The 14325-nt window shown below is 40.5% G+C and overlaps 1 non-coding gene across 1 annotated transcript; it reads left to right on the top strand.

The window, feature by feature from the left end:
- The first annotated feature begins 1867 nt into the window (after positions 1-1867).
- Positions 1868-1930, top strand: LOC118143968 (U7 small nuclear RNA). Its single transcript, XR_004728446.1, has one exon. It is a non-coding gene; the product is annotated as a U7 small nuclear RNA (small nuclear RNA).
- The last annotated feature ends 12395 nt before the right edge of the window (positions 1931-14325 follow it).

Raw genomic sequence — 14325 nt, 5'->3', positions numbered from 1 at the left:
GCTTGTGGCAATCCCTGGAATGCTGAAAAGGTAGGGTTGTATGAAGATAAAGAAAAATAATGTGTATCTAGTATTATGTAAACTGCAAAAGCATTGAGGAGGGCATAACCCCATGAGAAATCAACACACTCGCTACAGCCCACACACGGTACCTGAGGGCGGCTTTGCTGGGGGGCTGGGGTCCAGGAGAGCTGCTCCACTTCTAACACCCAAAAATTACCCTCCACTTTGAGCTTTATCTTTCTATGTTCCCATAGCATTCTAAAGAGAATCCAAAGATGATACCAGCCTTGCTGGGTACACCTGGTAATGTTTGCTTCAAGGCCATGGCGTGGTGGGGGTGGAGCTGAGAGAACAGGGTCCCCATCCTCCAGAAGCCCCACACAATGGCAGCTGCAGACATGGAAAGACAAAGTTGTGGGGAAAACAAAGTAAGTTCTACTATAAAGCTCAGAGCTCCTTGCCAGTTAAGCAGGCTGACTGAGCTGATCCCAACAGGCTAAAGAGAGGTGAGCCTTACCTGCCAAGGAGACTCTGGACACCAAGACCACAGCAGTATTTGAGAATCATCCCTGGGATGCACACAGGGATATGGGTTGCACCTGGAGCAGACATCAGGATTCTGTAGGCCCTGGCAGTGTCGGGGAGATGGATGGAGCCCTCCTAAGGTTGGCAGAGGAGGGACTCACACCAAATCCCTTTCCCAGGTGGCTGGAGGAGCCCTTACCACCTCCATATGTCTGTAGCATGAAGCTCTTTACTTCCCCACCCAGGACCTTTGATTTCTATCTGGTTAATGAGGTTGGATTAGCTGGTTCTCTAAGGGGACTCCTGAAACCCCATTCTGCTTGGAAATCCAGATGTGGAACCCAGGGCACTGCATGGGCAGCACCATGCCCATCCTCACCTCCCAGCCCTGGAGAGGATGGCAGGGGAGGGGCTGGAGCATCCTCTTGGGGCCATCAAGCCTGTTGTGCTGAGGCTGGGCACTGTCCTGCTGAGCATTCCCAGTGCCCTCAGTGCTGAGTCATCGGGGGTCCTGGAGGATGCTTCACTCCACACTGATGGCCTCGAGGAGAGAGAGGCATCCTGAAGAAGGGGCACGTGGGGTCTCCAGGAGCTGCCATGAGACCAACCTCAGGATCCAGCCTCTGGGCTGACCCAGCTGAGTGTCCAATCTCACTTTACATGGTCTTAAAACCACAAGCCCCTGCCATCTCCCTCACCTGCCCAAAGAGGCGTCAGCTTCCTTTCTTCCTGGACCTCATCCAAACCCTCCCTCTGGGCATCATCCTCAGAGTCTCAGTGCCTCTGTGCCTTGAAGGGAAGTGGAAATGTCACTGGCAGCCCCCAGCCCTCTTGGGAGCCTGTGATGCTGCCCATGCAGCTGGCTGGCCCTGGAGGCTGAGTGCTTGGAACTGCCTTGTGGACTCTCCTGTAGGGAAGAGGTGCCCCATCCATTTGGGACCAGTCTTCACACCAGTTTTGTTGTGCCCAGCCTTCACCCCCACCTGAAGGGTGCCTGAGAACAAGGACACTGCTTACATTTTGAGTGTGTCCCCCAAAAGTTAATGTGTTAGGAGGTGAAGCCTAACGGGAGGTGTTTGGGTCAAGAATTCACCCACACAAATGGGTTAATGCCATTCTCACAAGACTGGGTTAGTTCTCACGGGAATGGACTCACCCTCACAAGAGCAGGTTGCGGCAGGTTGAGGCGGCCTCTCGTGGCTGGCCTTCTGCACATGCCTGCTTCCCCTGCTGCTTCTCTGCCATGTGAGGGTGCAGCAAGGCCCTCACAAGAAGCCAGCACCATGCTTCCCAGACTTCCCAGCCTCCAGAACCATGAGCCAAATCAACCTCTTTTCTTAAGTGTTACAGCTCTTTTAAGAATTTGTCTAGCAGGCTTTTCAGGTTTTGTCAGAAAACCCTCTTTTCTTTATAAATCATGTAGTCTCAGGCATTCTGTTATAGCAACACTAAACGGACTGAGACAGATACCCTCGAGCAGAGATAGGAGTTCCTGCCATTCACTAGCTCTAGCATGTCTGCAAAAGCATTACTGAATCTCCTCGTCTTTACAAGGTAGATACAACCCCATTCGAATGAGAATTAGGATGTATGATGCTGATGCCGGGTGAGCATTCAGTCTGTGGTGCTGCCTCATCTACCCCTGGAGGGATCAATACCACACATCTGTTTTGGCTGTGGATTAGCTCCGGCACCTGCCTTGGGGCACACTTTAAAAGCTGTCAGTGTATTACACATACCCTTGTTTCCCCATTAGTGTCTCAGCCTTTGAGCACTGAGCTCTATGTGCCTCATGCACCCCCAAGGGGCTCAGCCATAGCCTTCCCTATCAGCCTCCCATGGCCTGTGTGTACCCACAGATCATGCTGTTCTCTTACCCATGCACTCAATATTACTTGGCTCTTTAGGGACAGCTTGTCACTCCCTCTTCACCTCTGCTGTTGTCCCCAAGACCAGGCCCCAGTGGGCACTGAGGAGGTGCTGGAAGCCCATGGAAATCTGCCATTACATTCAAGGTGAGAGCAGGGTCAACTCAGGCCACAGGGCTCTGCATTCAAACCTAGGGAGCAGAGCAGTGAGGGCATGGGCTGGGCTCAATTCCCAGGCCAGGGACTATGTGGCTGGGATGTGGAGGTATAGGATATTTCTATTCTGGGACCTTCTCTGTGATTCCACATGAACCAGCCAGTTCTCTCCTCCCAGAGGCAAGAGTTCATAGATTACCTGCGAACTCTTGCCTCTGGGAGGAGAGAACTTTCCCAGCCCTTCATTGAGTGCTGCCCCGACAGACACACGGAGCATCACTGACCATCACAGAGGCGACACTGACATTGACCAGAGGGTTTAGTGTGAGTAGCCTGGAGGTAGGAAAAGGCTGAAAAACATGTGTCAGGACATGGGCTGTTAAGGAAACCCCTGGAGGGGGAGAGCACATTGATTCCGGTAACTAGGGAGCATTTGGAGATGTTGCATATTGAGCAGACACCCCCATCCTGGGAGGCTGAGCCACCTCCTGATGATCATTGCTGTGCTTTACACAACAGGCCGATTGTGTGGGGGTTTCCATTTCCTGCCTGGGATGGGCAGCGGGCAGCTAAGCAAGGGCTGCCAACTCTCTGAAGCTCTATCTAAACAAATAAATAGGCTCTGCAGAATGAAAGGGGCTTTGTGCATTGTTCTGTTGACTTTGGGAAAGGAAAGCACAATTAACAAATGACCACAGAGGGGACACAGCGGGCAAGGGACTGAGCTGGTTCTCCAAGGCCAGGCCCACACCCAGGAGACAGTGGTGGATGCTGGAGAAGCTGCTGGAGGTGGCGACTGCATCTCATCTGTCTTTCAGGCAGGCCTCCCTGGAGGATCCCTCACCATTTCAGGTGAAGACAACGGGCAAGGTGGGGAGTTAGCCCCTCTCCAAATTAAAAAAAGGAATGTGCTTCTCTACCCTCCACCAGGAATGGGACTCCAAAAAAAATGAGATTTGTCAAACCCAGAGGAGAAAAGACACAGATGAGAAGCAAATTTCCTTTCCAAAAATTATTCAAAGCTTTAGCTCCCTCCTTCCACTCACTAAACTGGCATCAAGAGTTAAACCTTAGGATCTACAATCGTATTCAGAAAGAATGATGAGGAAACCTACAAAGCCATTATTCACTGTTCATATAAACACACACACACACACACACACACCTAACTAGAAGTCTACATATTTAAGAGCAAGCAAACAGAAAAATACGTTGCTAATGAAAATGCTTTTCAGCATACAAATAATGGAGAATGAATACATGTTGAAAATGACTTGCTGCAGAAAACGTAAAAGAATCATGAAATTAACTTTGTACCAGCAAAACTGAAAATAACACCTATTTTATGAAATGTACCAAGGAAGGCAAAAGAAAGAAACTGAGATCGCTTAAATAATTTATCAATATATTACAAAAAAGAAATATATAGATCACATCATCTGACTCTTGCAATTCAATTTAAGTGATCAAAAATAGGAGGTTTATTCCATAGAAAAAACAAAGTAATCTTACACTTTTCTACATAACATTAACCAGAAACTACTATAATAAATGCATGTTTTTCATTTTATACAAGATATTTGACTGGCTGGTTAAAAAAATAAGATAACATGAAGTTTTCAGATGAACAAAAACTGAAATAACTTATGTATTAGAATAGAATACTAAATACAATAGAAAACTAAACATGTAAAAAAGCATGAACTTCAGGCAGAAGGAGCATTAGCACAGGTGGAAGATTGAAGATGCAGAAAGGGATCAAAAGAATTGTGAGACTATGTTCAAATGAACACTCTGTATTAAAACAAGAACAGTAACATTTTTAGGATGTAGACTATACAGGTGGAATTAAAATACATGACAACCAGAGCATAGAAATCAGGAAAGGGACAAATGGAACTAAAATGTCTGAGTGTGTTTTGCTTCACAGGAATAAAGTACAAATATCAATTAATGTTTGAATTTTATAAATGAAGACGGCTCATCATAATTTCTAGGAAATACTACAGGATGACTTTAAAAAAACTTCACAACTACCAGGAAGAGGTATAATAAAATCATAAAACTAATCAACTAGGAAAGCTCCTTCTAACTAGGATAGGACTTCTACGGCTACATAAATCACTGATTACAACCAAAATATCTAGTAAACAAAAGTCAACCAATTGTGGGGAGTCAAATGGCAAAGTCATCTATAATAAGGTGTTTTCTAGTTTGGTTTTTTCCTCTTTTCTCCTACAGCATGGACCCAAAGGCAGTCCTAATCACAGAAGGTTCAACATTGGTGCTTAAGAATTCACAGATTCTGTATGTTAGTCCTGAAAAAAAAAAGGCTCCTGAGGCTTAAAGAGTGTGCATGGGAATCCCCTATTTTTCCCATTATTTTTGCTCCAAGATTTCCCCCCAGGGTGTGCCTGGTCCTGGAATGCAGCTTAGACAACTAAACGTCCTTCAACTTGTAACTGGGTAAAAAAGCCGTGGTGCATCCAAAGTTAATGTCATTGGCCAATACTCTTCGGTATTAAAAAGAAATGGATTATTACACACACACACACAGAAAACATGAATGAATTTCAAACACATTGTTTTAACTGACGGAAACCATGATCAACTATGATCTGACTTATAGACATTCTGGAAAATTCAAAATTGGAGGAACACAAACACACTGGTTGTTGCCAGAGAGAGAAGGCGAGAAGATGACTGAGTGCAAATGGGCAGCGTGGGGGAGAGCTTTGTGATGACGCTGCCTTGCAGTCACATGAGTGTGTGCATTCACCAATCTCATGTAACAGTATACCAAAAACAGTGAGTGTTACTGTAAACAAAGAAAAAATCAGGAAAAGAAAAACCAACCCAAAAAAGAAGGCAAGAAAGAGAAAATCCTTAAGATCAGACAAATAGAAAACACATAATTAGACAGTTGGTTTATCCTTCAGTATATTAATAAGTACAGTAATGGTAAATAGACTGGATATCTGAGTGAAATCTCAATCCCTAGATTTAAATATCAAACTCTAATGATGTGCTGTGTGAAGGACACACATTTAAATGTACTGGGTACATGTTGAAACTTATATGAGTAAATAACTGTGTAGATAGCACACACAACTAACCAAAAGAAAGTCAGGGTAGTTCTGTTTAACTTCAGAAGAGAATAGATGCAAAGAATTCTAGAGAAGGCCAAAGAATCACTAGAGGTGAATACAGTTGTTTTATAATGATTAATGATTTGCTAAACAAAGAAGATAGTAAATATATATGTACTTAATTCACATGGCCCAAAAATATGTAACAAACATTGACAGAACCATGAGAATAAACTGACAAATTCACAATAAGAGTAGAAGATTGTAAGACCTATCTCGCAGTAGTGGCTGGGTGCGATGGCTCAAGCCTGTAAACCCAGCACTTTGGGAGCCCAAGGCGGGTGGATCACGAGGTCAAGAGATCGAGACCATCCTGGGCAACATGGTGAAACCCCGTCTCTACTAAAAATACAAAAAATTAGCTGGGCATGGTGGCGCGTGCCTGTAATCCCAGCTACTCAGGAGGCTGAGGCAGGAGAATTGCCTGAACCCAGGAGGCGGAGGTTGCGGTGAGCCGAGGTCGCTCCATTGCACTCCAGCCTGGGTAACAAGAGCGAAACTCCGTCTCAAAAAATAAATAAATAAATAAAGATATATCTCGCAGTAAGTAACAATAAAACACACAAAAAATACAGATCTTATCTAAAATCTAAGAAACATGATTCATTAACTTGACCTAAGAACAATGCATCCAAAAGTTGTAGAGTACATTCTGTTGTCAAACACGTGTGTGTGTGTGTGTGTGTGTGTGTGTGTGTGTGTGTGAAAAGGGCAGCTAAAAATTAACAATCTAGACATCTGTTCCCAAAGATTTAAAAGGAACACTAAAATAAGCTTAGAGAAAGAAGCAGATAATAAAAATCGATTGCAGAAATAATGAAACAGAAGATAAATAATAGAACAACAGAGAGCCAAAAGAAATCAAAAAGTTTATTCTTTGTAAAAACTAATAATAAAACTCAAAACCACAGGCAAGAAACTGTCTAACAAGCGAGATGGCAAAATAATCAGTATCACGAATGAAAAAGAACACGCAATTTGGATGCCGTCCCCGTTAAGAAGGTAGCAAGAAGATATTGTAACCAACTCTCAAGTCAATAAATATACAATGTAGTTGAAAAGAATAATTTCAGGGGAAAATAACCTGCAAAAATTGACAACTGCAGAAAGAGAAAACATACAGTCCTAAAACTTTTAAAGACATTCAATAAGAAATTTTAAATTTCTGATATTAAATTTTCTCACAAAGGAAACTCCAACTTCAATGGTTCTACAGTGAGTTCTAGAATGTCTAAATGATTATGGCCTTACACCAACTCTTTGAGAGTGAAAGAAAGGGAAGATATACTCCCTAACTTATTTTACCAGACTAGAAAAACCTTAGTAAAACTCAGTGAGACAACCTTGTAGCCAGTGATCAAAGTTAACATGCTGGGAATAAGTTGATACTATGATGTGATGCTGACACTCTGATATAATGTGTGAAGAAGAGAAGTTTGCCGCTATGACATTTCCTCCCAAAACCTGTAATTCTAGTCTAATTATGAGAAAATAACAGACAAGCCCAAATTGATAGGCCTTCTTCAAAACACCTGATCATTACTCTTCAAAAAATTAAAGTCATTTAAAAAAGAAAAAAATGTAAAACGACCACAGATTGAATGAGAATGAAGAGATATGATGTCTAAATGCAACAAGGTATGCTAGATTGGAATCCCAGGACAGAAAAAGGATCTCAGAGGAAAAAATGCTGAAATCTGAATAAAGTCGCCAGTTAGTTCATGGCATTGTACCAAGGTTAATCTCTTAATTTCTTTTTTTTTTTTTTTTTTTTTTTTTGAGATGGAGTCTTGCTCTGTTGCCCAGGCAGTAGTGCAGTCTCAACTCACTACAACCTTCACCTCCTGGGTTCAAGCAATTCTCCTGCCTCAGCCTCCTGAGTAGCTGTGATTACAGGCATGCACCACCATGACCAACTAATTTTTGTATTTTTAGTGGAGACGGGGTTTTACCATGTTGGCCAGGCTGGTCTCAAACTCCTGACCTCAGGTGATCCATCCACCTTGCCCTCCCAAAATGCTGGGATTACAGGTATGAGCCAGCATACCTTGCTAATTTCTTAATCTTAATGTACCATGATCATGTCAGATGAATGAGGGGAAACTGAGTGAAGGGTATGTGAGAATTCTCTGTACTCTACAACTCTTCTAGAAATCTAACATTATTTCAAAATTAAACATCTTTTAAAGAGTCAACAAGAGCAGTACAAGAAAGAAAAGTATGTAAGCCCCAAAATCGTACATTAAATAATTAGCAAACTTAATGCAGTAATTTCAAAGAAGGAGGAGGAAAAAGAGAAGAATGAGAAGCAGCAGGAGCAGGAAAAGGAAAAGAAGGGGAAGAAGAACAAGTAACAACCAGGTTTGATAATGATCAGGAAGACAGATTGCTAAACATTAGGAGCAAAATCAGTATCATTCACAACATTAATAAACCAATGGTGAGTTCATTTGCTCGTCTTCATAGGTGCAGAGAAAAGTATCTGATAAATTTCAACTGTCATGCTTTTTTTGTTGTTATTTTTATTTTTTATTGCATTTTAGGTTTTGGGGTACTATCACGCTTTATTTAACTTAGCAAAATGGTAATAAATAATAATTTCCTTTAACCAGATAAAGGGTATCTATAGCCACAGCAAACAAAATAGTAAGATCTACAGCAAACACCAGATTCCAGGAAGAAATATTGACAACGTCCATTCCGGAACAAGATCTGTCCACAGTTAGAGAGATGGCTTCTGGCAGAGAAGGAAGCAAGACCTCCAACCCGGGGTTCTGACTGCCGTGAGCCCCAGTCCCACCTCCCTGCCCCAGTCCACTTGTTTTCAATTCCGTGCTTTTTACCTATGTCTTGTAAAACAATAAAAATGTAGCCTCATGGTGTAATTAAAAACAGACAATTTAAGTGTTTGTTGGTTTAGGGTCATGCATAGGATGGAATGGCAACAGGTGGGATAAGAATATAAGCATAATTAAAATTAGGTTTAAATTCATTTTCATAAACTCCCACATCAGCAAGTAAAGTTTTACATATAATCATATGACCTTTCTGCTTAAAAAATATAGTCATCTTATTTATCGAAGTAACCCTCTCAGAGCATAACACTAGGAAAACTCTGATCCCACAAATAGCAAAACCCACTGCCAATGAATGAGGGCCACCGTGTTCCAATAAATCTTTATTTACAAAAACAGGTAGCTGGTTGTGGCCCCTGAGCGGCAGTTTGCTGCCTCCTACTTTGAAGGGAATCGGTGCCCCCACCCCCCACCCCCAGGGCGCTGCTGCCTCTCCACTGTAACTCGTTTCCTGCAGGTGCACGCCTGTTTCTCCCTGACTCTTGTTCCTGGCTGAGCCGCTCTTAGATTAGTGGAGTCCCTTACCCATTACTGCTCATTGATGCTGCTCTGGCCTCCTCCAAGGCCACTCCCCTTCTTTCCTGGGTGATTCTACCTCCAGTGCCTCTGTCATTTCCTCCAAAACACTGGCTACATTAATTCTTGTCTACAAGCCTGCCCTGTCTGACCTGCTTTTCTTCTCGACCTCCTTTTCTCCTGGGACCTTGTCCTGTAACCACTTCAGCCTTCCACTCCCAGACCTGCACAAGCAGTAACTCCAGCACTGCCCTGATAGGGTCTCGTCATGGACCCCACTCTCTGACTACCATGCCCTGGCTTTCCAGATCATTCTTTCAGCCCCATCAGTATATATGACACATTTATCTAACCACAGTCTGTTGCCCTGGACTTCTTGGTATCTTCTCTTTTCTCTGAGTGGAGCTTAAGTTTCCTTTGCTTTCTGACATTTCCTTTGGCAGAAGGTTCTTGGGTTCCAAAAGGTGTAGTATAAAGAGGAAGCAGGAGAAGCCTGAGGACTCACACCCAGGGCGCCTGATCAGAGTGTCACTCCTGGTGCCTGTTACACCTGAGAACTAAACCAAGTTTGGGAAAAGAAAGACCTGCTTTCTGACTTCCAGCAACTCCCCTGAGGCACAGGGGATGTGTGCCTGGAAATCCCTCTCCTCTCAGCACCTTGACCCCCACTCTCCTCGGGCTGCACGTGCATCCAGTACCTGGGTGGGTCTCGGGAGCAAGCCCGTACCCCAGCCTTCTCACTGCTTCATGCCCTCCCAGCATCTCCTCGGTACTGGGAGCTATTCTGCACTTTCCCTTCCTCTATATATCTATATCTCCTGACCCAGACCTGAGGCATCCCCAAATCTATAGTTGGGCACTGGAGTACAGGGAAATTTCTAGGATAAATCCTCTGGTTTTAGCTTGATAAACAAGAAAGAAACTAATCCCTCAGAGATAGGAGAGGAAATTCCCCACTTTTCCTCTTTGTTGTCTCATATCACTGTCTTCAGATAACCCCATAGTAACAGTCAGTGACAATTACAGGAGCATGTACCTAAAACCCTGAGTCAGTGGAAGCTTCCCTTGCAATCAGAGCAGCGATGGTTTAAAAAAAAAAATTAGGGCAAACTCTTATTGCTTTTTTTCCCATCAGTCTCCTGTTGCTTGCCTAGACATGGGCACAATTATGGGACATACACAGTAATAATATCCTTCCACTCAGGGTGAATAAAGCCACAGCTTTCCAGTTAGAAGATGAAAAATCAGGAGCTCAGGAAACTAGAGAGCTTGTGAGATATCATACAGAAGGAGGATACTGAGAAGTCAACCCCATAAGACATTTGAACTCCTGAGTTCACACTGAAGCCGCACTGTCCACTTAGTGGTGCATATTCAGGACAAATCCCAACAGTACTACTGCAAAGCCTTTGAAAATGGGAAAGGCATTAAAATCATAGCCTAAAGGAGGCTGGACAGAACTTGCAGCCTAAACTCAACTGAGTAAAGAGCCTGCTAGAATAAAAATAAGAAGTTTTCTTAAAAATTTAAACAAGACCCAGAGTCTCATAACAAAATATTTAAAATGTCTGGGAAAGAATCCAAAATTATTTACAATACCAAAAACATCAACTCACATGAGAAACATCAGTCAGTAGACACCAATGTAGAGATGACAGAGGTATTCGAATAATAAGAGGAAGCCTTTCTGTAGCTACTACGAAAGTGCTCTGAAAAGTATGGAATAACAATCGTGAAACAAATACAAACATATACAGTCTCACAGTGGGAGGAAATCTTCACAATCTCTGCATCCAACCAAGGACTAATATCCAGAATCTACAACAAACTCAAACAAATCAGCAAGAAAAAAAAAAAAATCCCCTCAAAAAATGGGCTAAGTTCATAAATAGACAATTATCAACAGAAGATATACAAAAGGCCAACAAACATGAAAAAATGCTCAGCATCACTCATGATCAGAGAAATGAGAATCAAAACCGCAACGCGATACCACCTTACCCCTGCAAGAATGGCCATATTTAAAAAATCAAAAACAAAGGATGTTGGTGTGGGTTTAGTGATCAAGGAACACTTCTACAGGGCTGGTGGCTACTAGCACAGCCACTATGGAAAACAGTGTGGAGATTCCTTAAAGAACTAAAAGCAGAACTACCGTTTGATCCAGCAATCCCACTGCTGGGTACCTACCCAGAGGAAAATAAGTCACTATATAAAAAAAGATACTTGCACACGCATGTTTATGCAGTACAATTTGCAATTACAAAACCGTGGAACCAATCCAAATGCCTATCAATCAACAAGCAAGTAAAGAAACTGTGATATATATACACAATGGAATACTACTCAGCCATAAAAAGGAATGAATTAATGGCATCTGCAGCAACCTGGATGAGATTGGAGACTATTATTCTAAGTGAAGTAACTCAGGAATGGAAAAGCAAACATCTTACGTTCTCACGGCTACGTGAGGATGCAAAAGCATAAGAATGATACAATAGACTTTGGGGACTTCAGGGAAAGGGTAGGAGGAAGGTGAGGAATAAGACTACAAATAGGGTGTAGTGTACACTGTTCGGGTGATGGGGGTGCCAAAATCTTACAAATCACTACTACAGAACTTATGTAACCAAGCACCACCATAACCCAATAACCTATGGAAAAATTTAAAAAGATTTTTGCCTAGACAGCAATAGAAATTTATAAAGAAGGACCAAATAAAATGTTTAGAACTTCAAAATACAATAACCAGAATAAAGGTTTCTCTAGATGTGCTTAGCAGCAGAATAAAGATGAATGAGGAGTCGGTGAACTTGATGATAAATAAATATGATTTAATCAGAAAAAAAGAGGGAAAAGATAAAGGAAGTGTTAACAGACCTGTAGGTGATACAAAAGTCTAACATTCTCCAGAGGAAAAGAGAAGGAATGTGCATTAGAACAAAAAAATTGAAGAAATATTGCCCAGAAATATCCCAAATTTAATTGAAGAAATATACTTGTGTAATAAAGAAACCTAACAAGCCCCAAAGAAAAAAACTTAAAGAAAATAATAGTCAATTCAGAGTTGTATATCTAGGAAAAATAGCACTGAGAAATACAGGTGAAATTAATATGTTCTCAGGTAAACAAATACAAAAAGGATTCTTGTCAGCACATCTATTTTAAAGAATTACTAAAGGAAGTCACTTAAACAGAATGGAAGTGATACCAGAGGGAAACTTGGAATGAGTCAAGAAAATAATAATAAATAAATGATAAATAAATGAAGCTCAACAGAAATAGTACACATCTAGGTAAATACAACAGACTATTCTCATGTTGAGTTCTTTAAAAGAAATTTAATGCTTGAAAGCAAAAACATCATCTGATGGAGTTTTTAATGTATGTGGATGTAATCCATGAAACAACTACAACAATACAAACGGGAGGGTAAAGAGACCTACATGATGGAAAGATTGTCAATTCTCTTGAAGTGGTAAAATTCTGATTCTGACTACCAAAGGCTTAAGTACATCTATTGCAATTTTTTAAAAAACAACTAAAAATTATTTTAAAAGATAAAATCAAAAATAAATTAGATAATTAAAATGTTATACTTAAACAAAATGCTCAAATAACCCTGCAGATGGTTGAAGAAAGCAGACACACACACACACACACATACACACACACACACGGGCACACACACATACACACACGCGCACATGTGCACACACATACACACGTACACATGCACACGCACACGCATGCACGCACATACACACATACACATACACACGCACACATACACATACATACACGAGCGCGCACACATGCACACACATACGCACACACATACACACACGCGCGCACACACACACACATACACACACATATACACACACACAGAGGGCGGGGGGGACAGGACAAAAAGACTGATTGAAATGTGCAATGAAAATAGCAATAAAATTTTTTAAAATCTAACAAGCCTCTACCAAGGCTGACAAGCAAAAGAGAGAACATACAAATTGCCAATAACAAAAATAGAATAGGAGATATCACCATAGATCTTGCATAGAGTAAAAGAATAATAGATGAATACTACAACAACTCTATGCACATAAATTCAGCAACTTAAAAAAAATAGATCAGTACCTTGAAACCACAAAATACTGAACCTTGCCCAAGATTAAATAGAAAACCCATATTAACTGTCATTATTTATACATGAAATTAATACTTTAAAATCTCCAAAAAAAGAAATCTCCAAATTTCACTAGTGAATTCTAAAGAGAAGAAAATTACACAAATTATACACATTGTCTTCTAGGAAATAAGAGAATATATCCCATTTTATTCTATGAGGCCAGGATACTCTTTATAACAAACTCAAAAATTATGCAATTTATATATGTAGTAAAACATTACACTGTACCCCATAAATATGTGACTATTTTATGTCAATTACAAACAAAATAAAACCAAAAAAGGAAAATACAAACCACTATCCCATGTGAGTATACAAATAAAAATTCTAAACAAATTCTTACCAAATAAAAAGTAGCACTATGTATTTTTTTAATTCCACCATGACCAAAGGAGTTAATCCTAGGAATGTAAGACTGATTTCATATTCTAAATTAAATTAATGTCATTTATTATATTAAGACTTGAAAGAATATGATCATATTAATTGATCAAAAAAATTAACAAAATTCATCATCCAGGCATGATAAAATTTCTCATCAAGTTAAAAACAGTAGGAAAATTTCTCAATTTAATAAAAGCATTAATAAAAAATTCTACAGCTAGCATCATACTTAATAGTGTAAGATGAATGCTTTCTCATTAAGATAAAGAACAAGGCAAGGTTGTCCTTTCTCACAGCTTCTATTAAACATTGTATTAGAAGTTCTAGACACCGAAATAAAGCAAGAAAAAGAAATGAGTCAGAATGAATAGAAAGGAAGAAATAAAAGTGTTTGTATTTGCAAACAGTATGACTATGCAGAATATCTCAAAGAATCTATAAAAATATAGAATAAACATATAAGTATAGCAAGGACACAAGATACAATGTCAACACAAAGAAAATTCCATCGTATATCTGTATACCAAAATGAGCAACTGAATTTGTAACTAAAAAAAAATCCGATAGCTCCAAAACATAAAATATTTAGGTATAAATATAATAAAATACATACAGAATTTTATGCTAAAAACTATAAACCCTAATAAAATAAACTTTAAAATATCTAAATATATAAGGAT

This window comes from Callithrix jacchus, chromosome 11, assembly GCF_049354715.1.
Source record: "Callithrix jacchus isolate 240 chromosome 11, calJac240_pri, whole genome shotgun sequence".
Lineage (NCBI taxonomy): Eukaryota > Metazoa > Chordata > Mammalia > Primates > Cebidae > Callithrix > Callithrix jacchus.
This window is presented reverse-complemented; position numbering and strand designations above follow the sequence as displayed.